This window comes from Erpetoichthys calabaricus, chromosome 6, assembly GCF_900747795.2.
Source record: "Erpetoichthys calabaricus chromosome 6, fErpCal1.3, whole genome shotgun sequence".
Classification (NCBI taxonomy): domain Eukaryota; kingdom Metazoa; phylum Chordata; class Cladistia; order Polypteriformes; family Polypteridae; genus Erpetoichthys; species Erpetoichthys calabaricus.
In genome coordinates, this window is record NC_041399.2 from 25,773,835 (window position 1) to 25,799,445 (window position 25,611).

The window sequence follows — 25,611 nt, forward strand, 5'->3', positions numbered from 1 at the left end:
GGCCCAAACATATTGCAGGGAAGTGTGAAAAAGACATAAATATCAGTGCAAATCAACAGTCTGGGTTTCATCCCACCAGAAAGACTGACCAGCTCACTGCATAACACAAGAAGACCTCCTACCTGAGCACTAGGCACATTGAGGGTCTAACCTTTTATGAGAATTGCTGCTATCCATCCATGTTGTATATGGTGTAAATGCCACACCATTGTTTTGCCTCTGCTTTAGGCACAATTTAGGAATCAAGGATATTTATGATTAAGATTTTTTAATGAGGGAATAAAAAGTTGTACCTACTCCTCTGCGTGGTTACTGTACACTCTGTTACTGTCTCTAAGTAAGATTATAATAAAAGATGTGTGTAGTCAGTCCTGGTTTGGTCTTCTTGTGGTCAGTGTCAGCAAAAAATACTGCAGTTTGACCCCCAACTAAAAGATAAATGGGTAGGAGTTAAAATTGGTGATATTAAAGGTGAGGTGGGGTCCCATTGCGACACCCCCCTGACAAAACACTCACAAGTGTACTCTTCTATCTTTTTAGTAATCATTGTGGGGGAGGACATCAGCCAGAAGGTCATCGTAACTAAATAAAAGGATCTCCGGCCATTAAGGTCATCAGCAGTTGGACTGGATCGCCTCTTTCAGTCAAGTGTCCCAGGTGTTATGAGCAGAGTGGTTTTCCGAAATTTCTGGTGGGTTTTAAGGGTTTTGGGAGACAAGAAGTCCAAATTTAACATTTGTTGTTGGGTTTTTGATAAACTTAAGAACTGGTAAATATCTCATGTTATCCATCTTTGCTTTGGTACAGATGCTGACATTTTAGAGCAGAGGTGCTGGGTGTTTCCTAGGAAGACATTCTCAGGATTCCCCAGAATGTGCAATGTGTGTCACATCATCAAAGCGGTGGGGCAAAGTTTGCTGCTGATGTCCTGTCAGTATCTGAGATTGATGGATAACTCCAGTTTAGCATGCACATTGAATTCACTTTCTTGTTACAGTAAATAGTTGTGTTATAGGTCTTTGAGTTTAGGTTAGCAATATGATTTTGATGAGAATTTTAACATAGATCAAATGGACTTTGGGCTTGTTTCTGACTATGTTCAAAAAGCCATGTCTTTGAAAGCAAACAATCATAACATTGTGTGTGTAAAGACATGGGTGTGATTAGTGTTGCAAATAGAACGTAATGATGGACACCGAGTCTGAGCATTATTGTGAGAAAGTAACAGAACTTGGAGATGATAGGGGAGACTGTAATTGTAGTGAAAGAGAGAAACAAGATCAAGACAAAATGTGACAAAAGATCAGGCAACTAAAATATGAGGGCAAGGCAAAAATTAGAAGTCAGAGGAAGTAGGAGTTCAGTAAACTGAAACCAAGCCTAACACTAGAGCATATTTGTTCTGCAGCTAACTATCAGTAGAAAGAATCTCAAAGAGTTTATCCAACTGAGGAGTAACATGCCACAGAACCACTGCCATATTTACACCATCATATTCAATGATGTCATTGATGTACAATCATGGTCACATGATGCTTTCTGCCATGTCACGTAAACAAAGAATGAGACAGGAATAAAAGATCAACTTTCCTAAAAAAATTCAGATGAGGGCGTCAGTAGACCCTAGGAACCAAGTTACCTGAACTATTCTATAGCATTTCAGTAATTATTTACTGCTCTGATGCTGAGCTTTCTGATCATAAAACAAGTTGTTAGGAGAGCAATTGATGAGAAGAATTCAAAATTAATTGCAGAATTGCAGTATTTGAGGGTTCCTCTAGACTGCCTCTTTTTCTTGCACGATTTGACTCAAACATTAATCAGCATATCGTCATCTCATAACAGGAGTTTGGTAATTTTCTGTCCAGCCATTTTAGCTCTAGACTGTCCTCAAGAAACTGTGACACACAGACACATACCCATCATCGAGATATTAATGTTTTCGGTTTCAGGGGACCCTAAAACATCGAGATTGGTTGAAAACCAGAGATCGAAATCTTTGACGAATCAAGAAACTGCGACACGCAGACACATACCCATCATCGAGATATTAATCTTTTCGGTTTCAGGGGACCCTAAAACATCAAGACCTATTGAAAACCGGAGATCGAAATCTTTGACGAATCTAAAGCTTTCTATCATCCCCCATAGATGACAGCTTATGGTGGGTGAGAGCGTAAAGCAAAAAATCAAAACAACTGAAAAACTTCAAAGCAAACTCTACATGATAAAAAAAAAATAATAATTAGAAATATCCATATTAAACATGTGTCACACGCGTGCTCTTGGGAGGCAGGCTAAGGGCTTAAGCGAGGGTGGAAAACAAGGAGGGGGACTGACGAAGTGCACTAATCTGTCTTCTTCCTCTTCTGCAAATCACCTGAACAGAAACTTGCCCAAAAACTACCGCACTCCCTTCTAGCCACACCTCCTATTGACCTCACTTCCCCCTTGAGCGCCCACAGACCCCCCTCTTCCTCCCCAGTGACTATAAAAGCCTAGCACATTCCCTTCTTTTTTGTCTCCCTGTTTGGATGCTGAACCAGACAGTTCTCTGGTGCTGTTATTTTGTTTGCCTGGCAATGTGTATAATACACAGGGTGGATTCCCCAACTCTTTTTCTGCCTTCTGTTGTCTTTTACACATACCTGTAGTAATCATTACAAAGATTATGAGTTAGTCACCCTTTAATAACCAGAGTGTGTACTGGGTGTGTGTGCTAATTTGTCAAATTGGCAACTAACTAAAATCCTAAACTTGACAAATATATTGTGTTGGAAACCAGGGAGTCAGCGAGCCCCAAACCTCCAACATGAACACACACAGGGTCCCGGGTTTGGTTTATTCCCCAAATTCTCAACAAGCAGCAAAAGCACAAGTGATCTCTCTCTCTGTCTACAAATCACAATGCCTCTCTCCACAATACTCCGACCACCACACTGCCCTCCTCCAGTTGAGTGCTGCCTTCTCCTGCCCTGACTATTAGGAGCCTCCCATCCGGGTAAGGAATTATCCCCTCTTCTGGCCAGGATGCCCGTCCACCCCATATGGCATCTACAATATTAATAACTGTGACTTATATTTAACATGTTGGGGGCACAGGGGAAACTAGTAGTAAGGGGGACCAAGAACTCAAACCCTGCTTTTCCATCTTTTCTAGAGGTGACTAGAAATGCATCACATGGGACACATCCCTGAAGGGGAGTGTAACAGATAGAGGGCTCTATCGCTCCCTTGAACCCTTGTTCGAGACGCCAGATACCAGATAAAAGTCCAATATGACTTTATTGTATCAATAAACAGTGCACAAAGCACCCTACACTCCACAATACTCATATAAATAAACAATAATCAATCACTAATCAATCCTCCACTCCCAGACGCGTTGCCACCCTTCCACCCAGCTCAATTCGATGTCTGGGATTTCCCATAGTCCTTTTATAGTCCTTGACCAGGAAGTGCTTCGCCCTCAGTCCATGTGACTTCTTAGCACTTCCGGGTCAGATCCAAAAGTTCCCTTTTTCATCCCGGAAGCACATCATTCCCCTTGTCGCTGTGACTAAGACGTACTTCCGGGTTATAGGACGCGTAATAGTCTCTTGGCCTTCCTGCAGCGACCCCTGGAGGCCCCCATGGTATCCAGCAGGGCTGTGATGAAAAACTCCATTGTCCATGATGCCCTGCTGGAACTCAGGGCATCCCTATGTTGCAGGCAGGGCTTCATCTGGCGACTTGGAGGTGTTGGCCGGAATATATGGCTGGCAATCCCTCACAGGAGTCAACCCCATCCCATATAGACCAGAGACAAGGTGTCCTTTCTGGTCCACTTGTTTCCAAGGTACTGAATAATAAAGATCTGCCCATCCACCCATTGTGAGGACATGCCACACATTATAAGTCATTTTTACATTACAAATTGACATATGGTGTTTGGTTGTTATTGCCACTAAAACAGAAGATTTGAGAAAGCTATTCATTCTTTGGTCCCTGGGGTGTGTCATGCACATTACTCTTGGCTTACTCTTACCACGACTACCACTTTAACTGAGAATATGAAGTCTTTCAGAAAGACAACATTTTTCTACCTGCCATTAAATGATATAAGTTGTGGAAAAGCTTTAAACACCCACACCTGGTTAAAGATAAAATAAATGGGTCCAAGTCTCCCTTTACAAAACATACTGTGAAAGCGTTGAAAGATGTTGCTAGCAAGGAAGAACATTTTCTAGCCTGTTAATTTTAATGACTGTCTGCAAACAGAAACAATGTGATCAACTGCATATGAAACACTTTCTGACTTAATGGGCCAAGCAACGTAGATGCAGATTTACAAAGAAAGCTTGTTCTGCGAGTAAGGGAAAAATGTTTTCACTAAAACTATGATCATGAATGTTTCATGATTCTTAATATCAGTATCTGCCGATTGATGTTACCAATACTTTTGAAAGTTTCATTTATTTGTTGATTTACTAGAAGAAACATTTTCAAAACAGCTTGAATGCTGCTCAAGAAGGGATTTAGAACCTGCATTAAGTGTTAAGGACAGCCTGTGAAAAGGTGAACAGTAGAATTTAGGAGAGTCATTAGACGGGCATGGGTCTGTTTCACGCAGCCAGAATCATTTCTTTACCAAAATCTAATCCTGTAAACTAAATTTGAAGTTGGGATTCAAACCGAGTCACAGCAGAACTAAACTTTATTTTCGAGAAAAGGCGTGTGGTATTTGAATAATTACAGTGCCTATGAAACATATTTATCTCCTTAGAAGATTTCACATTGTATTGTTATACAATATTGAATCACGGGGAATTTATTTGTTTCTCAGCATTGTCAAAGTGAAAACAGATCTCTACAAAGTGGTGTAAATTATCTACAAATTTAATATACAAAATGACTGGTGTCATAAGTATTCACCCCTTTAACACTAGAATCCCTGAAGCCTACGGAAAAAGTCGTAATTCTGGGCCATTCCTTTGCACCTCTCCATCAGCGTCTTTTGTTTTGCAAATGTGTCAATCAGCACAAGCAACAAGTAGCTCCCAATACCACAAGTCAACTCGGGCAAAAAGTTCTTCCAGCTCAAGTCCGTTTATCTTAGTGTGAGGTGCCTGGAGTTGTAGAGGGTAAATAATAAATATATATTCTTATTTGAAACACATGCATTTCATGTGTGTTCCATGTCTACCACGATTTGTGTAAATGTGGGATGACAGGAAATGTGAGACAAGAAATGTTTTTCATGTTATAGTACTAATGACAAAATTTTGACATGAAGTGTATAATGTGTCAAGACTAAAGTCCAAAAATCAAATAAACACTTTCACAAAAGATGCAAGTATAACAAAACAAGTGCACTTTTATTCAAGGATATAACCGTAGAAAAAGAAATCGGGTTAGGGTACGATGCTGACACGACCACTTGGGTGGTGCAGTGGTAAGAACTGCTGACTCACAACAAGAGGTTGTGGGTTCAATTCTGGCTTCTTCCTAGATTTCCCGTTTTGAGTAGTGAGCTTCTCTTATTGTTACTATTATAGAATTAAAACATACATACACTTGATTTGAGTCTGTAACAGCCGGTGTAAATTTATGGTACTTGTAAAAGTTAGTTTTTTTTTTTTAATTTATTCAGTTTTATTCTCTCAGTCGCATTCATGCTCGCCCCTATCTGACACTGCTAGTTTTCAAATAAAGACGTGAACTCAGATGAAGATGAGGGGTCTACATGGGAGAAAGAGAACAGAAGCCCTCCTGCAAGAAACATCCACTCACATATAAGAACAATGCAGCTGCACCAGCTGTAAAGGCAAAAGATGGCACCGTTTGGATGCAGCAACAGGTCGGGCATCATCCTGCTAGTGAATCTGCTACACTCATGTCCTTCAATGAAACAGCAGGGCCTACCGAGTTCGCCAAGTTATCGTGCAAAGTTGCGTCTGTGATTGTGTTTTTTAATGGTCTTTATATGAAAAACATTTATATGTTACTTATATAAACATTTCATCCAATGTTGTTTACCTTGATTTATTTACTTATCTTCCTTCAACGTAAAGTCAAAGTAGACTGCAGTGTTAATATGACACATCAAAATCATCACTGGTGCAGCTAATTAGAATGTCACCTGTCTGGGGTTTCCACTGATTGTCATATAAATGCATCTATAAATGGAAATGACAGCTTGTGGTGAGTCAGTATGGTGGCCTCTGTGAAAAGAGTGATCGCAAAGCACAAGTTAGGGAAAGGAGACAAGAAAACATCCAAGTGACTGAATACCCCTTGGAGTCCAGTTAAAGCAATCATTAAGACACTGTAAATCTGTCTAGAGCAGGCCGTCCACAAAAACTGAATGATCATACAAGAAGAAGCCTAGTGATGAACGCCACTGCATGAAGGTTCTGTGGTGATGAGACCAAAATTGAGATTTTTTGATCATTAGTCCAAATGTCATCTTTGGACACTGCACATTATCAAAATCTCATCATCCTCACTGTGTCGAATGGTGGTGGCAGCATCGTGCTGTGGACATGCTTTTCTGCAGCAGGCTCAAGGAGGCTTGTGAGGGTGAAATGAATGCTGCAAAATACAGAGAAATACTAGAGATAAACCTGATACCGTCTGCAAGAAACCTGCACCTTGAGAGAAAATTAGTTTTCCAACAAGACAACCTCAAGCATAAAGCCATAGATACACAGGAATGTCTTAAAATAAAAGTGTTAATGACTTAGAGTGACCGAGTCAGAGTCCAGATCAATCTGTGGTTGGACATGACAAAGGTTGTTCATTCATGATCCCCATGCAGCCTGACAGGAGCTTGAGCAGTTTGGCAAAGAAGAATTTGAAGAAATGGTAGAGTGCAAATCTGAGACCTACGCACAGAGACTCAAGGCTGGCAAAGGTACATCTGCTAAATACTGACTCGAGGGGGAAGAATAATTATACAACCAATTATTTTGTGTTTTATATTTGAAATTAATTTAGACCACTTTGCAGAGATCAGCTCTCACTTTGACATGAAATAGTCTTTGTCCAGTCGTCAGTATCAAAAAAAAAAAGCAAACTAAATCCAAGTGCATCACAATAAAATGTGAAAATGTCCAAGTGGTGAATACTTTTCATAAGTACTGTAAATTAAAGACTTTCATTCATTTTTAAAAACCTGCTTAAAACACTGAAACGTTTTAAGTTAAATCAAAGCCTATGCCTACAACTGCAGGCACAAGACAGGAACCAACCTTGAATGGGATGCCAGTCCACCTCAGGGCCCACTCATGCACAAATGCTCAAATTAAGAAACACCTTTCCATTTATTATGTAGGCTCACATGTGTGAACAAAAAAAACAAACCACATGAACATGGAGAAGATGTGCAAAAATGCACAGTGATAGTGACAGAGCTCGGAGCTGAAGCCTGGTCTGTGGTGGTGCTGAGGCAGCAACATAAACCACGATGCCACCAGCCACTTAACAGATCAGACTCTGAATGAAATGTTTAGTAGAAACGTGATTGGGAAGAGGCTACAGTGAATACATTCTAAAAGACATTAAAACGTGTTGAACGATAAACGCACTTCTAATAGATTTGTATTTAATGTGCCTTAATATAGTGCAAAAAAATATTTTGTTTAAAGTTAACAAACGCTGTCTTGCAGAATAAAGTCTTACAGTAAGTATCATTAACAAACCGACTATATACTTACACAGAATGTTGAACAAAATCCCAGTATGCAAGCAAGTTAATCAAAATGAGAGGAGAAGTGCAGGAATATAAATGTCACTATCTGTACAATTTAATAAGCACCCAATATAAAACAGGTCCCAGAAAATAATGTTGATAGATCCAAAAAGAATCTTTGGCAAATACATATATTAAATTATTGCTACAACGTTCTCTTTCTATTAGTCATATCAAATTCATTTTCTTTTATGTAAGTCAAATCTGATTCAAACAAACCACCTGAGCTCCAATACAGAGGAAAGTGCAATAAATGCTTTAGATGGAAAAATAGCACTTTTGTTTCTTAGCAACAGCTGGTAATGCACTGCTTGAAAGTGAAGGTTTAATCAGACATTTGAAATTGTCAAACTAGAACTGACGCGCAGTGTTCATTTGGGAAAAAAAGGTATGCAGCCCAACAAAGACGACCCACCCGTCCATTGTGTGAACCGGCGTTATTAGTGCAGGGTCACAGTCAGGGTGCGAAACACCTTGGGGTAATCAGGGGGTCCCTTTAGTGCTCAAGTGTACACTGAAATCAGACTTTGGTGTATGCACATCCTAGGTAGACAAATCACATCATACAAGGGAACGCAATCTGCAAGCAAAGCCATATCACCTTATACTTCTGAGTAGTGCAGATCATGTGCTCTTCATGAGACGTTTGCACTTAGGCAGCGTGTTTTCAATGCTAAAATGGCAAATTCATCATGAAGATGAAGGTAATTCTGTGCCAGCAACTACTTTACCGCACCCTGCCACAAACCAGCACAGCGAGTCTAGTTAATTAACAGCTCAGAAGGCAGAAACATGCCATGTCAAGGGTAAAGTGTGTTCGCAGTGTGAACACTGCCCTGGAATCACAGTATAATCTGTCTCCACCACTGCTATCACACTGTTTAGCATCACCGAGAGGAAAGCAAAAACTGTGTGGGTTCCTATCTTAATTTTTCTATAAACATCACCGTCCTCCTTCTCTTAACCTCCTATGGTTTGTCAAAAGGTCTACTCCCTTTGCCAGTGGCTGCCACTCATCTAATCCCACCCAGCCTGTGAGTGTCATATCAGTGAACTGGCTAGATTTGAGAAATGACCTGGTGAATTACAAGTAACAGAAAAGAGTCAAAACTGGAAGATTAAAGAAGACAAGCATCAAAGCCAAAACACAGAGGAAACACAGAGGCAAAAATAATGGAAACTTTTAGAAAGAGTGATTAGAAAAAAGGGGTTTGTATCCATAAATCAGATAAGGCAGAAAAATCCTAAATGATATAATTATCTGAGGACACACGTGCAAAGCTCACCTGATAACAGGAACCAAACGTAGCAGCAATCGTGAGTAATACAAAGTGGTGGCCAAAATGGTACAAAAAAATGATATTATAACGTTTTAAATAATGGGAATTTGACCTCAAAAACCCCTAAAATGAGTGTTTTGAGGGTGCATCCTTCTATAAAATCAATTCCATTATTTGTGGTATTATCTGAATAGAGAGAGCGACAGAGAGAGGTCTGGAGCAGGCGCTGATACAGCACATTGTCACACCCACCACATGACAAACCTACTCAAGATCCCAGAATAGGACCCGAGTGCAGCCAAGCATTGGGTGGCACCTCAGCACCACACTAGAAGATTTGTTAAAAAATATATAACTAAATACTGCCAAACGCAATTACAAGATACATGTTTTATTTAGTTTTTGTAACTTTTTCACATATTCAGACATATACCAGCTGCCATATGGTCACTTGCATTTATTTGCTTGGACGAACAGAAGATCGTTTATTAGGGGATATCGACTGTATATGGTATGGCATATTTCCAGTGTCACATTCCTGTTCTACACACGTTTAGCCATGCACAGTGTCATGGGGTGCAGAGGCCATGGTCTGAGAACTGTGTTCAAGTGCATACGCTTCAAATCCATCTGTCTCATGCAACACTTTTTGCTGTTTCTGGCAAAAATTCCAGAATGAGAATATTTGCTTGCAGACACACAAGGTGAAGTTAACTCTTTATGTAGTTCACTGCTTTCTTTAATTTTTAAATAATTTTGCATTTGTTAATTTGTTTAAATAAATTCATTAATTAACTATTAAAAAGTAGGATGACTGTTATTATGGGATTTTGCCATCCAGTACAGAGACTATGCAAAACAATCCTTCAGACATTGTGCAAAACAAAGCCTAATTTTTGGCCATTTTCCGCTGCTTTGATTTAACTGGTGTCACACACGTGAGCATGGGAGGCAGCTGAAGAGCATGAATGAAATTAACACCATGCCAGACCAGGGGAAAGTGATGTGCATTGACCCTTTCTCTCACTTCTCTGCAGGCCAGTTATGGGAAATTCTGCCCGACCCTGATGATCTCACTTCCGGTTCCGACTCCAGTTACGTCATTTCCTCTGGTCTGCGTTGGACTCGAACCTGTACACATCTGTACAACCAATTTATTCTTTTGCAGCCAGGAATATTATATGGGTGGTTGCCCCAAACCTTTTTTTTGGCTCTTTTATTTGTCTATCCTTGACACTGGCTATAACGTCATCACTGCTCACTCAATATTCATGTTCTACCCCTCAAAATTAAGGTCAGACATTTATCTTTCAGAATTTCTGTAGCAGGAGAATTAGTTACCATATATGCTCATGAATATGTCGGGTCATAAAACCCTAAAAATCGATCATAAAATCAGGCCCCGACTTATACGCCCGTCTGAAAATGCAACACTTAATTTTTTTTGTACATCTTCTTGTCTCCTCCAAACTCGCACCAGTTTTTCAGACACATCAAATTTTGTTGCATCAGCGCAGTTATCAGTTTCTTTCACTACTTTTTACTTTTACAACGTTTAATTTAAAACCATCTTCATATGTTCTTCTGATCAAACGCTCCATCGTAGATAAGCAATGCTCTTACGATAAAGGTATATGAGAGTGTGAGATACAAAAAGCACAAATCAGTGCAAATGTCGCTTCAGAATAGTTTGGGTATTACCGTGTGGTCACTAAGGCACAATAGAAAGAGAGAGAGAGGTTAGGAGCACGCTGATACAACACATTGCTGCACCCACATAGAAAAAAAACGGCAGTGTGCTCCGTGGTTACGCTCTCAGGTGGGCGTTAGCATATCATTATCTCCTGGACCAATAGCGTGAGTTTTCCGCATTCGACTTATATGACTGACATTATAAAATACCAGAAATTATACTGTAAAATCAATTCCCGACTTATCCGCTGGTGAACTTATCTGTGAGTATATACTTGCACACACGTTATAGCAGAATCGTTTGCAAAAAAATCAGTAATGTTTTTACTATAAAATGTATTTTGAATGTTAATCTTATTTCAATAGGTATTGGAATAACTCTGCAAACAATATATGTGTCAGTGAACATCTGCAAGTAATATGACGAGTTTGACTGTTTTGAAGCAGTACAAAAAACTGGATTCTTTTTGTCCACTTTTATTGTTTTCAAATAAGTATCCGTGGTCTATGTATCATTTTGAATTGCACATCTTACTCTGTTAGAATATATATAGTTTACGAAGTATGCAGCTAAAGTTATTGGGGGCTGATGTAGATGATTTGACTAGTGTGTGTCAGAAGGCAATGCTAAAGAAACTGGAAATCATCTCAACTGATGACAGACATCCATTACATGTAGAACTAAACTTCAGTAAATCAGGAAGGATAGTTGCTTTGAAAACCCACACAAATCGCTCCAGAAACTCCTTTCTTCCTAGTGCCATACGACTTTTCAATAAGAAATATCGGAGATAATGTTTAAGATTTTGATATATATCCTGTTACCTTTTTTTTTTTTTGGTATAAATATGTTTTATCTAACTGCCTTACCGTAACCTTTCTTATTTCTATTTGTCTGTTTTATTTCATTCTGTCTGTTACCTGTTATTAGATGCAACTGAGAAGGCAAATTTCATGTTTTCCTGTGTAAACATGACTAAATAAAGAAACCTAACCTAACCTAACCTAAACCTAACCTAACCTATAGTTGGTAAAGAAATTATCGTGTGTATCCAAATAATAATAATAATATACATTTTATTTATATAGTGCTTTTCTCATGCTCAAGACACCAAAATTTGCAAAAAAAAAAAGCAAAATTCAGAAATATATTAAGTGGAATGTGGTGTGATTTAAAAATTGAACCACCCCTCTGATTTAGTAGATATTAGCCTGCGAGTCAAACCATACACAGTTGAATCAGAACATGGGTTGCTGTGACGCTGCAATATGGCCATCTTTGAGGGAAGAAAGAAAAACAGTGCAATGTGATATCAGGGTATACCATACCGCATTTTAACAACAAAATACTCTACTTTAATTAAAGCAATGAGGAAATGAATGATTTTATGCATTTTTTTAATACTGCATTATCGTTCAGTCCCACCAGCAAGTCCAAAACAAATAAGTCTGGGCTTAAAGGGTTAAGAGGAAGTGCATTTATAGTATGACAGAAGCTGGGAAGCACTTGTTTATGCAAAGAGCTCTGGGTGTCTGGAACAAACATTCAAGACATGGAGTTGAAACAGAAACCTTGACCCAGATGCGATGCTGGGACATGCTTGCCATTAGCTAAACAAATGATCCAGGTGGAATGAATGGATTCCTTTCATTCATCAAAACAATTTTTTTATGTTTTTATGTTAAAAACATCAAAAATGAAATTGCAAGATTCCTTCCATTGAAGAAAGATGTTTAGTCCTTTCTGGAAGCATTTACATACTTTAATTCTGCATGCATCTGCCTGTCATTTAGTATTTAAATGAAGATGTCTGGGCAAAAAAATTAACCACCCTCGTTTCCCGTCACACGTATACATTTTGTCGAGCCACCAGACACTTTCTGGTAGTATAGTCCTCAACTTTGCCAATTATGATGACAATAGGAGTTGCAATCCTAGAGATGAATTGGAGACAGAATGAAACCTGAAGCTCCACAGTGCTTGGAGAGGGCATATCCTCAAATTCTTCTGCAGAAATCAAAAAGACAGGAAAAGGTGGTAGCTAAGTTAATGGAGGGGGTCAAACATCTTTCTGTGGACTGAGTTCCTGTGGAGAAAATGTGCACGAGGATTTGTTTTATTGTGTATTCATGTGAAAAATATGCAGCATGTTGTATTTTAATAAATTATAATGAATTAATTTAATTAATTTTAATCTTAATACATTTTAATCCACCGTGATGTGAAAAAGGGCATAACAAGAATTAATTTTACTGGTGGGCAGCAGATGACATGCATTATGCAGCTGCAGAAATGGACACAGGCAAACACAAAGAAGCAGGAATGAGACTTTAGGAAACAATATTCCTTGTTTTCCACTCCAAAAAACCTTTAACACCTTGTACGTTTTGTGTTTTGTAATTATAAAATCACCAGGGATTGCAGTGTGAACTGTGGGACTTTATAAACACAACTACACATGTGCCTCTCTTAAAGATATCCCATCAATTTGCCACGGGTGGACTCCAATCAAGTTCCAGACACATCTCAATGAGAATTAAAGTACACAGGATGCACCTTGGCACAATCTGGAGTGGCAAACCAAAAAGGTCTGAATACTTCCGTGAATGAGGGATTTCCACGTTTGATTTTTAATAAATTTGCAAACCTTTCTGAAAAAATGTTTTCACCTTGTCATTATGAGGTGTTGAGTGTAGAATGATGGGGAAAATGGCAAATTTATCCATTTACTATCAAATCTACAAAACAAAAAAGTGGGCAGAAAGTGAAGTGGACTGAATACATTCTGAATCCTCTATAAATCCAGTTCAACTCCGAATGCCCAATACAAACCTCACTGTAATATTTCATACATACCCTGCCTAGAAATGACTCTGAAATTTTGTCCAACAATGGCATGATATTTCAGCAGATAGATAATAAGGGAAAATGTTCATGTAACACCTACATTTGCCAGCCTAATAATATGATGCACACTAAGATGACACAGGATTCACTGCAAGGAAAACCGCTGTTAAATAAATTGCAGCTCCTGTCAGTAATGAAGGATGTGAAAGTTTATACCTCATGAAGGCCAAAATACTGGTGTAGCTACATCTAGGCACACAAAAAGTGGCACTGAGGCAGAAACTGCATGGCACTAATCTCACTTATTACACCAGGCAATGGAGGAGACTGGTAACACCAACAACTGGTGTGACAATAAGCAGAGTCCATCCTTACATGATACTGTGTTTTTATGTACAGCTGCTTGTAGATTTTGGAAAAACATCATATTCACTTTGCAAAGCTGTGTCATGTTGAGCTCAAGACGAGAAAGGTTGTTTACCCAGATTTGTTTTTTTTTATTCAGTCACGTCTGAGTCTGTAGACTTCTCTGCAAGCAGGCCTAAAATAAAGGCCATCATTATAATTAATCACAGTGTGGAGTAAGCAAAGCCAAGGCAGCTTTTACACCAAGTTGTTATTTCCTACCGCTCTTTTTGCACTGAATACAGTAACAAAGCACTTTACATAGCAAAATACACTGTTAAAGTGTAAAGGTAATTAAGCAGTGTATTGATATGCTTTGAGTGCAATGAATAAAGCCAACTAAAAGGCATCCAGAAGAGCAAAGACACCGGGCAATATAATGGAAGTGACACAACACTGAAATGACTGGGGTGTACGGTGGCAGATCTTATAAGCCTTTACAATAATCATCAGTTTGGGAAAATGTTTGAATGAATGAGAGAAGCCTCAATAGCAAGTTTTCTCTTCTGAAACAGTAAAGCCATCCTGGCTAAAACAGTTTAATTTCATTTTTCATTTGTGTTTTTAAAATGATCAACTTGGTGATCTTTCAACCCTCCACATTTATTTCCATCAGTTCCTTCATCACCGCTTCTTGTTTGCTCCTTGCTGATTTCCTAGTGTGTTCCTTGTACAGCACATTCCTAATTCTTACTAGTCACCCTTTCCTCTTCTCTGGTTTACCCCTTACTAGAACATTAAAATGACTATGTTGAGGACTGGCCATTTAGCCCAGTAAGATCGTTCAAAATAAGCATCAAGTTGAGATTTGAATGTCCCTAAAGTTCTACTCTCTTCCACAGTTCTTGGTAATTTATTCCATGTGTCTATGGTTCATTGCATAAGAAAGGTACAATATAAATAAAATGTATTTTTATTATAATGAAGAAGAAGAATTAGAAATGTCAAAAATTTCTGCAAAATCCTCCCTTGACAAATTTTCAAGTATGGTGTCCTTCCTGACTGTCCATCTTCTACCTTTCCTCCTAGTTTGGTATGATCTGCAAACCTGACCAACTTATTGATTATATTCTGAAGGAGATTCCTTATGTGTATTAAAAAGAGCAGCGGCCCAGACAATGGGATGGGATACCACTTTTAACATCAACATCACTTTTTATAGTGCTGTAGTACATGCCATGAGAAAAAGGCAAACTTTAGGAAATAAAGGTGACCAGGAGAAGAAACTTACAAAAAGACAAATAAATCGGTAACATAGGGCACATCCTATCTTTCATCAATCCTAAATGCTGAATCAAAACTCGAAGTTGACTGCCAGAAAAAGAGGTCTGAATAGTAAAAAAGAATCGTAAACATTAAATATCAATCACACAGAGGTTTCTTTGATGTATTTGTAAATTCAGATGACCTGGAAGTGCACAGTACTGATTTTTATTTTGTTGCAGTAATAACACTATCACAACTCTTCTTCAAGATGTGCTACATAACAGCTTTGTGGCAATTGCTGCCTAACATATGCAGCCGGAAGGATAAACCAAAAAGACCAAAATAAGTAACAAGTAGAAAAGACTTCTAAACTAAAAACTACTGTCCTAAATTCCTTGAACACCATTATTTATTACCAGTCTTCTTTTCTTCTTCTCTCACTGTTATACTTGTGATCAAAGGCAAACATTAAGAAATGGAGGTAACCAGGAGAAGAAACGTCAAAAAGGCAAATACATCGTGAACAGAGGGTCCCTCCCAATTATTGCTAATGCTGAACTCTAAACTAACAATCAAACTAGATTACTGAAATTAAGGTCTGAATACCAAATGCAAATCCCACACATTAAATAGCAATCACACAGAGATTCCTTAGATTTATCTGCAAACTCGGATGACCAGAAGGTGCAGAGTACCAACCTTTTAACCTGCCATGGTGATAATGCACCTCCAAGAAATGTTATTTAGTAAAATTGTGGCAAGAACTCCTCAAAAATTGTGTGCATGAAAACCAAGACAGTCTTGGAAAAAGACATAGAGTAAATAACAGTCAGAATGTGACTTCTAAACCAAAAATGTATTCTGTGACCTAAAAATGTATAGAAGGATATAATCTGGTGAGGACGGAAAACTAAAAAATTAATAATGGATGCAGATTATAACACGAGGACGACATTCTTGGGACGTGACTGTCCAAATCATAACCCACTCTTCTTCTCTTCCTAATTATTTTAAAGAGGACTGATGACTGAAGCACAGTCCTTCGCTCACACAAACACAATTGTAATGAGAATGTGTGATATCATTGGTGGACGACGTAGCTTCAGATCGGTGTATGGTCATACAATATCTAGCACAGGGGTCACCAACTCCAGTCCTGGAGGACCACCGTGGCTGCAGGTTTTCATTGAAACCCTTTTTCAACGAGTACCCTGTTTCTGCTGCTAATTAAATTCTTGCGAATTAATTTTAATTGAATAATAATAATAACTAGGGGGCTTCGCTCCCTACTTGCTTCGCTCGCCAACCCCTTTGTTTGGTTAATCAGATATACAATTTAAATTTTTTTTTTCTTTGGAATTTTTTCAATTTTATTATTTGCACTTTTACTTTAAAGCTTCATTAAAAACAATATTTTTTGGAGACACATTGTGACAACGCAACGTATAACTGCCCGTGAGTGAATATTGTTTCTATTTCTGTAATAAATAATCCAAGTTTTTCTAATGTTTGTCCCTGTGATTTATTGATTGTCATAGCAACCACTATTCTCACAGTAAACTGTAAACATTTTAATACGAATGGCATATCACGATCTCCTTTAGTGTGTAATGTTATTCGCGAAATATATACATTACCTTTCTTTTTGCCTGTTAAAATTTGCATCGCTTCTCCGTGATCATCAATATACACCTGACTAAATTATGCATTCTTTGAAATTTAACTTGTCGTTGCTTAAACTGTTCCGGGACCAGAGATTCTCATAGCGCATGGTCCATTATTGTGTAAATCCACGTTTTGTGCATTGATTGATGCAAATGCGAAAAAGACTTTGTTGACTACTCGTTTTTTCTGACCTCGATTTGTCCTGTTATTTTTTCAATTACACCTGGTTCTGATGATTAATCACCTTTTGTTTGCGGTAATGCGATCTTTTCTATCTTTTCTTTGATACTGTAGCAACTGACATGATAAAGTGTCACAAAAGTTTTACTTGAACAATTGCCGACTTCCTAACCCCAAACACAACTTTCTAGCACCCTCTCCACGCTGCCCCTTACCTCATCAATCAATACCCCGCTATCAGTCTTCCGTGCTGTTTCCTTGGCAATGTATGATGATGGGATAGTGGACAGTCAGTTAGGGAAGATAAGCCAGACTTTGACATTGTTATATTTTCACCTGGACGCTGCACTTTACGTTTTTTAATTTGGCCCAGCTCCTTCTGCTAATTAAGCTGGTTAGGCTCCACCCATTTTGATAAATATTCAATGAATTCTTTTGGGTTAAGCCCTTTAATAATTCTTATTCTATAATCCTAGGGCTTTCCAGGTGAGCCTCACTCTTAATGGTAAAGCAATTATGCAGGAGAAAGGGGACTTTTAAATATAAAGGGTACCTTAGTGTTCACTTCAGTCTGACTGCCTGCAGCCTCTGTCATGCTTAGTGAATCTTCTTGACCTTTGTGGTTTCTTTAAGAATAGATTTATAAATTATTCTAGTTTCTTTGGCTTTACCTTCTTGTTCTTGTTTCTGGATTTAATTAAATTCCGTTTCCATAAAGAGTTTCATTGATGTAAGTGCTTTCCTTTTCTTCATTTTTTTGGGGTTTCTTATTTTAGCTTAAATATCGCTATCCTTCCATTTGCTGTGCTTTATTACCATTATGAATTGGTTTCTTTTTAAAAGAAATTGTTGGCCTTATAATTTATCTTTTATGAAATTTCTTTTTTCCTTTTTAGGTTCTGAGTTATGATCATCTTGATTCTGCACTTGAAAAATGTATTTTCATGCCTTTTTGTTCGATGCCCTCTTGTTTTTTTAAGGTATAAAAGGTCAATGCCATGCACTCCTGGGTCATTCACGATTCAGATAAAAATGCTTCACGCGTGTTGTGCTTTGATTTTTGATCTATTTGCTTTTTCATCTACACTTTTTGATTTCTGATTTAAGCTTTGGCAAAAGAGAAGCTTTACTTTTTGGTTAGGAATTCTGCTTGTTTTCTGACTTGTGTTTCATCTCTTGGTCCTTATTTATGGAAAATAGCTGTCTGATTGCTTCAAAGGCGTCTTGATTTTAATTTTCTCTGCCATATTCTGGTGTGGTTGTTTTGGTGTTACAAAGGGTTGGAGGGCATGGCTTGTGACATCAACAGCGTGACAATATGAAAAGTCAAGACCGTACAGTCCAGGGTCATTCAAGATTCAGTGAAAACTGCTTTGCATGTACTGATTTTTGATCTTTTGACCCGGTTTACAGACATCTCTTATTGCTTTCTAAACTATGCTTTTTAGTCTCTGATTGAGGCTTTGACAAAAGATAACGCTGACTTTTAGGTTAACAAATTTGTTTGTTTTTTTTTACTTACGTTTCATTTCTTAATCCTTACTTATGGAAAATATCTCTCCCTCTTTTTTGATACCATCTTTATTTAAGGGCGGCACCATTTTGTGGTGTGGTTGTTATGGCACTGCCATGGGTCAGAGATCGCAACTCGTGACTTCAGTATCTTGACAGTATAAAAGGCCACTACTATGCACTACGGGTCATTCGTGATTTACATAAAAACTCTTTCCGTGGGTCCTGTTTTGCTTTTTGATCTTTTAACCTGGTTTACAAACTTCATTCTTTACTCTCTCGACTACACTTTTTAATTTCTGATTTAAGCTTTGGCTTAAGTATTGATGACACTACTATCATGGGCTGCATCAGGAGTGGGAAGGAGGAGGAGTATAGGAACCTAATCAAGGACTTTGTTAAATGATGCGTCAAATTACCTACAACTGAACACCAGCAAAACCAAAGAGCTGGTGGTGGATTTTAGGAGGACCAGGCCCCTTGTGGACCCCGTGATCATCAGAGGTGACTGTGTGCAGAGGGTACAGTCCTATAAATACCTGGGAGTGCAGCTGGATGATAAATTGGACTGGACTGCCAATACTGATTCTCTGTGCAAGAGAGGTCAGAGCTGACTATACTTCTTTAGAAGGCTGGCGTCCTTCAACATCTGCAATAAGATGCTGCAGATGTTCTATCAGATGGTTGTGGTGAGCGCCCTCTTCTACACAGTGGTGTGCTGGGGAGGCAGCATAAAGAAGAAGGACACCTCACGTCTGGATAAACTGGTGAGGAAGACAGGCTCTGTTGTAGGCATGGAGCTGGACAGTTTGACATCTGTGGCGGAGTGAAGGACGCTGAGCAGGATCCTGTCAATCATGGAGAATCCACTGCATCCACTGAACAGGATCATCTCCAGACAGAGGAGCAGCTTCAGCGACAGACTGCTGTCACCGTCCTGCTCCACTGACAGACTGAGGAGATCATTCCTCCCCCAAACTATGCGACTCTTCAGTTCAACCGGGGAAGTAAACGTTAACATTATTCAAAGTTATTGTCTGTTATACCTGCATTTTTATCACTCTTTAATTTAATATCGTTTTTCTATCAGTATGCTACTGCTGGAATATGTGAATTTTCCCTTGGGGATTAATAAAGTATCTATCTATCTATCTATCTATCTATCTATCTATCTATCTATCTATCTATCTATCTATCTATCTATCTATCTATCTATCTATCTATCTATCTATCTATCTATCTATGTGTAACATTAAACAGAAGCTTTACTTTTTGGTTAGGAGCTCTGTCTGTTTTCTTTAAGCGGAGGTATTTTGCTTTCCTTTTCTTTCACTGTAAGCTGGCCTTTTCTTTTGTTAGGTTAGATTCTTTACGAATTCCATTAATGACTTAAACTTTTATTTACTTTAAAATTTCCTTTTTTAAGAACAGTTCATATTAAAGTCTAGGTTACTTTTATTTGGCTATGATTGGGTATTTAGAAACACATGTGCCTAAAATGTAAGCAGATGTTGCATAACTTCACACTATTGTTACCATTTTACAATTCACGCAACTGCTTAGAGTTTGGAATTGAATTAAACTGTGGCATGGGGGCAAGGGGCATGATAAATAGCACTGTCACATAACAGATCCAACATCCTGGGTATGAATTCTGCAACCAACTACTGTCCAATAGTGATTAAATTCAATGCAAATTTTCTAGGTTTGCTGGTAACCGCAATTTTTCCCAGAAAATTCACCATGTGGCTGGCTTAAACAAGCTTTCTTTTCCCAGTGCCCTGTGATGTTTGGCAAGGCCAGCAGGACATCAGACAGCTATTGCTTGAACAATATACATGAATGTGCGCTGTTGCTTCCCAATCAGTTCTCCAGCCAGATTTGCACTCTGTATGCATTAAAAAAAAAAAAACTGCAGTATTTTCATTTGAGGGGTACAATTGCTGACCATAATGAGAATATTCTAAAAACACTTTAGTTCTGTGCAGATTCATTTTGTGTGATGTCTTCACTGCTGAATTAAGCACACTTGGCTCCTCGGTGTGTAATGAAAATCAGGCAGTCATAGAGACAAAGAGCTCCCCCCAATCCCCAGTATATAACGCTGATCCCTTGCATCGCAGACGGTGATAGTGTGAGTTAGTCGCAGTGTTAGCAGCTTGGGAGACACAGATACATGTAAAGTACTGCAGACTAATTTTAACGTGCAGATGTATAATAGCACAATGGTCAGCTCTGCTGCCTTACATCTCAGATCACATTTTCAGCTACAATAAACAGACCATCATAGTTGGCAGATGCTTCCCTAACCCTAATGGACACCTAAAAGACCATGGCACCATTATAATCCACTCAAAACTACTTCACTTTCTCCTTCACCATTGACTTCAATGCATTTCACCAAAATTCCCAAACATTATTATGTTCTCACCGAACTTGAGGCAAACTGAATTCAAAGGGCTTCGCTCATCACTATTCAAGTTGTTTAGAATTTTGCAAGAATTCATTATTAGTAAAATACCTTACCAATTACATAGATTTAATTGTTTGTTACAGTTTGGACTGAATGAATGAAGTTGGTCACGGATACAAGCGTCAGAAATGACTTTCCTTCTCAGGGTGTCTGGGCTCAGCCGTAGATGTAGGTTGAAGACATTTGGGAGGACATCAAAGTAGAGGCGCTGCTCTTCCGCATTGAATGAAGCCAATTGAGGTGGTCCGGGCATCTAATTAGGATGCCTCCGGGACGCCACCTTGGGGAGTTGTTTCAGGCATATCCAACCAGGAGTAGGCTTCAGGTAAGACCCAAGACATGCCAGAGAGATTATTTGCCTCAGTATCCTCCCAGAGGAGTTAAAGTAAGTGGCAGGGAAAAGGGACATGTAGGCATCTTTTCTTGGATTGCTGCCCCTGAACAAACACCCAGATAGGTGGCTAAAAAATGATGGGTGGATACTGTTTGTATATTGTTCTCATAAATAAAATAAGAACTTTGGCGCTCAAGGCTGGAGGCACTAACCACTGCAACACTGTGTCCTGTGGCTCTAGATATTATACAGGGTGGTGCAGGGAAACAAGAAATTTTCAACTGACATTCAATGCATGAATAAACACGTTACAAAATACATTTAGTGATGAAATGTATTGCACAGGATATGCAATTAATGATGATAACCAATATTCATTAAATATTCATTTTATGTTTTGAAGAAGGTGTTGTCCTATTCTTTGTATACATTCTGATAGCCTGTTGTGGAAATTCTGCATTGCTCAACGTAACATGTCAAGAAGAATGCCAGCGATTTTCTCTTCAATCCACTTTTTTAGTTCAGCAGTGGTTACAGGAAGTGTGCGGTACACTTAGCTCTTAAGATGTCCTCACAAAAAACAAAAAAATCACATACAGTGAAATCTGGGGTTTTCAGAGGACATGGAATTTCACAGTTGTCGGGCAGTATGAGTAAGTGGGTCCATTTGGGGAATTCTTTTTTAAACCTGTTTCTTCAAAATTACGTGCCCATGTTGTAATCGCACGAGCAGATGGGACATAATCATGATGTCCTAACTGGTAATGATGTCAAAATTCCCTTTGCGCAGCAGTCACACTAACAGCATTCTTATAAAAGGCTTTCGTAGTGAACGCTCATTGTGCACCACTCCACTGTTCCATTATAACTAATGGCAAGGAGTTCTAAACGAGGTCGCATTGGTCCTAAACAACTGCTGACGCCCCAGGGTCGCCAACACCTAGTTCCAAAATTCCAATACTGAAAAAACCTGGTGCCGATCCGACTAATTTCAGTAATTTTTGTCCTATTTCTAATCTACCCTTCATTTCCAAATTCTTGAAAAAATAGTGGCTATTCAACTTCATTCTCATTTATCTCAAAATAATCTGTTTGAACAGTTCCAGTCTGGTTTTCATCCCCTCCACAGTACAGAAACAGCTCTTATAAAAATTACTAATGACCTCCTTATGGCAGCTGATTCTGGTTTAATTACTATTCTCATCCTCCTTGACCTGAGTGCAGCCTTTGACACTATTTGTCACACGACTCTTCTCAATAGATTATCTTTGATTGACATTACCCACACACCACTAGATTGGTTCAGATCCTACCTCTCAGGCCACACTCAGTTTGTTCAGCTTAAAGCTTTCACATCCCAACCCACCACTGTTACTTCAGGTATGCCCCAGGGCTCTGTCCTTGGACAACCGCCCCCCCCCCCTCTTTTCATTATTTACCTCTTTCCCCTTGGTACCATCTTTCGTAAATATAACATTAGCTTCCACTGTTAAGCTCTATCTCACTAGAAAACCTACTGCTTCCTTTCCATCCTCCTCACTTACTGACTGTATAGCAGAAATCAAATCCTGGTTTTCTTCAAATTTTCTTAAATTAAATAGTGACAAATCTGAGGTTCTCCTCATCGGTACAAAATCAACATTATCCAAAACTGATCATTTTTCATTTGTTATTGATAATTCCTCTGTCTCCCCTTCCCCACAGGTTAACAGTCTGGGTGTCATCCTTGACAGTACTTTATCCTTTCAGTCCCACATCAATAACATCTCCCAGTCTGCATATTTCCACTTGCGTAATATTAACGTATTCGCCCCTGCCTCACTCCCCACACCACTGCTATCCTTGTTCACATCCTTGTCACTTCTCGTCTCGATTATTGCAATTCCCTTTTCTTTGGTCTTTCTTGCAAATCTCTTTATAAGCTTCAACTGGTCCAGAATTCAGCTGTCCGCATCATTACTAGAACCCCCTCTATTCACCATATCACTCCTGTCTTGCAGCAGCTTCATTGGCTTCCAGTTAAGTTCCGCATTCATTTCGAAATTCTTCTGTTAACTTTTAAGGCTCTCCACAACTTTGCCCCTCCATATCTGTCTGACCTCCTCCATGTTGCCATTCCCTCTCGTACCCTTAGATCCTCTTCCTCCATCCACTTGACTGTCCCCTTCGTCTGTCTTACCACCAGCTCTGTAACTCACTACCTCCTGAGCTTAGAAATATTGAATCATTTTCACTTTTCAAATCTAAACTTAAAACTCATTTGTTTAAGACTGCTTTTTCTCTTTGATTACAATTGCTCTTTTAATTTTTGTATTTTAGTTTTGTTTATAATGTGTGTTTTAGCTATTGTTCGGTGTCCTTGAGTGTTTAGAAATGCACCTACGAATAAATAAAATGTATTATTATTATTAAAATTTCCTGTTTCTTATATTTCTGTGAAACTTCATGTGTTTTTCTGTAAATTAATCTACTGTTCAATTATTAAGTTTTATTACTGTGCAGCAGTCAGGGCTAATTCTGTGTGAGACAGGGAGAACAGAGCTTTATATTTCATTCTGCCCAATGTTAACAATAATAATTATTAAAGAGAATATAAAGAATGCATGGCCTAACAGTTCTTTCAGTTTCTCTCCAATTTAGACTCACAGCATTTAGCCTTGCAAAATGCAAAACATAACTCATCAAAACCGCAACAATTACCCTGCCCACAATGTACACCTGAACTCCACCGGGCAAGAAATCAACACAGCATACAGTACCTACCAGACTGGCATTTTAAATTCAGTTGAACTGCTGTTTGATTTATTCCTGCCATTTTTAGCATTGATATATTTGTCAAAAACTGTTTACAGTGTGACATTCGAAAATTCATTTTATTCAGTTGATTTAAAGAAACACTACAACCTCCCGGCATGATGACTGGTGTTTGTCTCTCATGCGTCTCAGAGTCTAGTTTGGATTCTGCCCTAGGGCGCCTGTCAATCTGGAGATTGCACATTATTTGAGTGCTTCAGCGAGTTTACTCCAGGTGCTCTGGGTTCCTCACGCAGTTCAAAGACAGGCAAACTAGGTTAATTACCCCTCAAGGGTAGTTGTTTGCCCAACTAAGAGACTGGCACTCTCTCTGGGATCCAGTTCATCTTTAAGCTTTGTGCCTAGAAGGTTCCTGTAAATATCTGACCTAAAGCATAGCACTCTTCAAGAGATGAGCTGTGAGCTTCTGGGGTGTTGCTTTTACAGATTTTTTAAAAATTATTTAAACCGCTTCAAACAGTTTCAAAATTCTAATTATTGTCAAATTAGCATTTTTATACACATTTACATATTGCATTAATCATTATTAATGCTCACGTAATTGTCACTGATGTTCATTAACAGTTAACAAGAATGAAACATCTCTCTCTATGATTGGATCAATAACAAAAGCTAATTCAAATTAATGTTTAAATCCTGAGTGCTTATTAGTGCGAAATTATATTTGCTATCTTTTACATGAACATCTGGAATCCTATTATTGCAGGCAGTAGATATGCCATTCATAATGCATCATTTGCTGTTCTTTATTGTAATTGATATTGTGCTCACTCTTTTTTGGAAAATATTTTGCAAACATGTTTTGAGAAAGGGTGCCAGGCATGGCGGCTGGTGCTGCTGGTTCACTTGTCTGTTATTACTTACAAACCAGAGAGCACATTAATTTCTCAAGAAAAAGGCAACGGGGTCAGTAAAATGCGGGGAAGTCAAAATAACAATTGTCAACAGAATAACACGCAGAGATAAAGATCTAAGTCAAAATAACAAGCAAGTGGTCCTACCACTAAAGACTTCTCTAACACTAAAAAGAGCAACAGAGAGTAGCAAAAGCAAAGAGATCCAGTGCAAAGATGTCAGAAGATATGTACCACCATTGATAGGACACGAGGATGCACTATAAAACAAAGATGAAGGGTTTGTTTGCAAGAAAACCACTTTCAAGCTTTTAAATAAACTTGCTATTTGGGTAGGTCTGTGCATCCTCATCAAACACTTTTAACGGCATTAGTCCTTATGAATTTAAAGATGAGTGGTGCAACAGACGGCGATGACCCTGACAGACTATTGGAAATGACATAGAGCCCTAATGTATAAAGCATATCAAATTCTCTGAAATAGTTTTGAATATTAGTTAACTTTACTCTGATACTTTTTATGTTCCAACAAAAATTATAATTGTGCATGAAATGGCAGTACATCAGAGGACAAATAATTAATAAAAAAAGTGGAGAAAAGGACAGTAGATGAACA

At 38.6% G+C, this 25,611-nt stretch overlaps 1 protein-coding gene across 1 annotated transcript in view; it reads right to left on the reverse strand.

The window, feature by feature from the left end:
* The window catches only part of ctnnd2a (catenin (cadherin-associated protein), delta 2a), a 1,670,075-nt gene that overhangs the window by 474,921 nt on the left and 1,169,543 nt on the right, over positions 1-25,611 (reverse strand). The gene's annotated exons all lie outside the window — the stretch shown is intronic.